This window comes from Lissotriton helveticus, chromosome 7 (assembly GCF_964261635.1).
Source record: "Lissotriton helveticus chromosome 7, aLisHel1.1, whole genome shotgun sequence".
Taxonomy (NCBI): domain Eukaryota; kingdom Metazoa; phylum Chordata; class Amphibia; order Caudata; family Salamandridae; genus Lissotriton; species Lissotriton helveticus.
The window spans coordinates 1,093,491,900-1,093,495,324 of NC_136068.1; the positions used below are offsets into that span (position 1 = coordinate 1,093,491,900).

Consider the following 3,425-nt stretch of genomic DNA (forward strand, 5'->3'; position numbering starts at 1 on the left):
TGATCTTTAGCGTTTATGTTAAAATAATTACTTCAAAATAGTCAAACAGTCCATTTAGCTGAAAACCTCACTCTTCTGACCGCTGTTGAAGATGACAGAATAAAGGGAAATGCAGCATTTAGATCGACATTATATATACTTCTATGCGCAGTGAGTGACACTGCAACTTTCAGAAGTCCACAGTGGTGGCTTTCTGTTCATCGAGAACTTTTCTGGATACAAACATTAGGAACAATGCACCCAGCGGGTCTTAATGACCGTTTTGATATGACTTGCTTTTTGTGAAGTTACATGCCTATAGCAGTCCGACAGACATGTATACGTGACAGCAAGTTATCAGTAAATTTCTTGATCACTGAATTAGTCTTCCTTACATTTTGTACATTTTCTTATATCTTGTAACGTGACCTTGTTATATGTTAGGCCTTATGTATGTATTATTCTAGTCCTATGGATTTACATGACATAACCATAATATGCCCGTTTACTCAGTATTGTCAAGCTGTTGTATATCAGCCTTTCTCTTTTTCACTTGGTTTCTATGGGTTTCAACTCACGGGTTTCAGCGGCATCATTTATCTGTTGATTCCCGAAGTTATAATATCTGTGGTGCCCCAGTTTCACTCTTGTGTTTACACAGGTTAACTTTTTGTTTTAGTTTTTAGTTTCAATCAATAGTCACTATCTCCCAACAATGCACGCATCAGTATAATTTTGGCAGCGGCCCCACGGATCCCAGAGGTTTCTTGAGGAACCAGTACATACTCAATATTAATGCCCATATCAGACAGTACATAGCGACCTTTTTTCAGGCAGCAATTTATTGTTCAACCATGTGTAAAATAATGGTAACGCACCCTGTTGCGGTTTAGTTCTTATTATGACCTTATGTTGTTTTAGTATAGGATTTTGTAAATATCCTTGTTTTGCACCACTCCATCATGGCGCTCCATTTGTAATCAAGATAGTCCCTTGTTGTTGTTTACTATTCTATACGCATAAGCGCGTCTCTGCCTTTGAGGCGGTTAACTCCCAGTAGGAGCCATATGGGTTAGCGGTTTCACTGTGCTATATTTGTTTCTCGGGTAAGATATACTTTAAAGCACTTTGCTCAATAAGTTTAGGCGACCAGCGATAGCCTGTTTGTGTGACTTAAGCGGGTGACAGAGCGTGTTCCGTTTTATTTCACAGGACGCTTAAATACAAGTTGACCAACTCGACTAGAACACACCCGAGGGAGTCGAGTGGTTTGCTTTCACTGGTTAAACCCATTGTAATCTCTTCTTCGGTGAGTTGAGACATCAGTACTAGTCATTCCAACATGTAAACTAAGCCGGCAGTGTCTCATATGAGGTTCCTATGTCTTCTACAGTTTCTCTACAGAGCTTTGCTTTGTCGGCTTTCAGGACGGACGAGAGGCTTTCTGTTTATAAGGTGGGTGTACCCTTATGGTGCACGCTATTTGGCATTTGTACCATGGCGTATTGGCAATTATACTTAAGTTGTTGTGATGTCTTTGTTTAGCACACGGCAGTTGCATTCAGCCAGGTATCTGATTTCTATGATTTGTGTTTTCACTCTTTTAAAAATTGAAACACAGGGGTGTCTTTTCGGCTAACCAGCATGTTACTCACCACGTTTTTAAATATTTCGTACGTGTTGCACAGCAAGTTCGTGTCACCATGGTGCGATCATTCTTTAATCTTCACAATTTTCTGTGGCTTCTCTTCATTTGGTTACTGCTTTCTCTTTATTACAACAGCTTTTCTCCATGCACATCCACCTTTTTTTATAATGAGCGGACATTTTCCTCCCATGTGGAAACCTGAAGTTATTACTTTTGCATTAGTCAACAATTACATTAGAACGAACTATATGTGTGTTAAATTTTGTTTCCTCTATAGATTGCCCCTGAAGAAGGGACGTCTCTGTCCCGAAAGGCATCGGGCTGTTCGCAAGAATTTGTTTTTTATTTCAAATTGATATACACCGCAAATATTGTTCATGATGCTATAATTGTACACTGCAAAATTTAAGTTTATCATTTGATGTCATTGTTTATTATACTTGCTGTATGGAATTTGAAATTACATTTTCATTGATGAATACAATTGATGAAAACAATGGATATATAATGTTTGATTGATTTGGTTTGAACTGCTATTGAGTATTGACGATTATTTGACAACCACTTAAAGTCTCTAGGGACACCAGTGCACAGTGCCCAGTGTATTGCTACTGTCCTCGGCAGCATTCCATTTTTCTGTTCATCGGTCATTGAGGCAGTGGAAGGTTGTCAAAAAGAGAGTATTTTTTTGTAAATGGGGAGGAGGAAGAGGTATTTATAGATTCAGAGAGAATACCCATGAAAGAGAATTAGGAAGGCAGGTAACTGATATTGATATTGTTAGACCTCAGCGCCGCCTTTGACACGGTCTCTCACGATATCCTTCTGTGTCGGCTCGAGGAGATTGGTGTCGGGGGCCAGGCGCTACAGTGGTTCCGCTCCTTCCTCAGCAATCGTTCCTTCTGTGTTGCCATCCCTCCCTTCAAGTCCAATTTCCAGCCATTGGCCATGGGGGTTCCGCAGGGATCCTCGCTGAGTCCCACGTTGTTCAATCTGTACGTGAGACCGCTGGCTGTGGTCGCCAGGCAGTGGGGCCTAACTTTGGTCTCATATGCCGACGACACTCAGCTGGCGGTTACTCTCAGCGGGGATGCGGAACAAGATGCCCCCAGGTTTCAGGATGGACTGAAGGCGCTGGCTAGCTGGTTGACGGGGAACTGTCTCCAGCTCAATGCCACTAAGACAGAAGTTATGATTGTCGGAAGGGGAGTGGAACTATGGGGTGACCAATGGTGGCCACCAGAGTTGGGACCAACCCCGACGCCGGTGTCAGAGTTAAAAAATCTGGGAGTCTGGTTGGACGCTGGCCTTACCTTTGTAGGACACACCAAAAAAAACAGCTGCCTGTTGTTTTGGCCTGCTGAGAGGCTTAAGACCAGTCCTCAAATATTTTGATGCCCCAACCAGGCAGCTGGTAATCCAGGCCACTATCATCTCTCGACTGGATTACGCTAGCTCTCTCCTGGTTGGGGCTAATCAGGCTGAGCTTACCCGCCTGCAACGGGTACAAAATGCTGCGGCCAGAGCGATTGTTGGCCTGCCCAGATTTTGCTCGGTGTCAAGTGTCCTTCGCTCCTTACACTGGCTTCCAGTGAGGAAGCGTATCCTTTTTAAGGTCCTTTGTTTGACCTTTAAGATTCTGAGAGGCATAGGCCCTGAAATTATGTCCAGCTTTCTTTCTTTCTATGTCCCAACACGCACTCTCCGTTCCCTAGGCCAGGCCTTTGCTGTAGTTCCTAGATACAGGCTTTGCCGCGTGGGGGGACGTTCCTTCAGCGTTAAAGCTGCACTAACTTGG

The 3,425-nt window shown here is 43.2% G+C and overlaps 1 long non-coding RNA gene across 1 annotated transcript; it reads left to right on the plus strand.

Moving 5' to 3' along the window:
• The first annotated feature begins 1,024 nt into the window (after nucleotides 1–1,024).
• Nucleotides 1,025–2,022, plus strand: LOC144767242 (uncharacterized). Its single transcript, XR_013598117.1, has 4 exons — nucleotides 1,025–1,085; nucleotides 1,192–1,288; nucleotides 1,373–1,434; nucleotides 1,905–2,022. It is a non-coding gene; the product is annotated as an uncharacterized LOC144767242 (long non-coding RNA).
• Nucleotides 2,023–3,425: the final 1,403 nt, after the last annotated feature.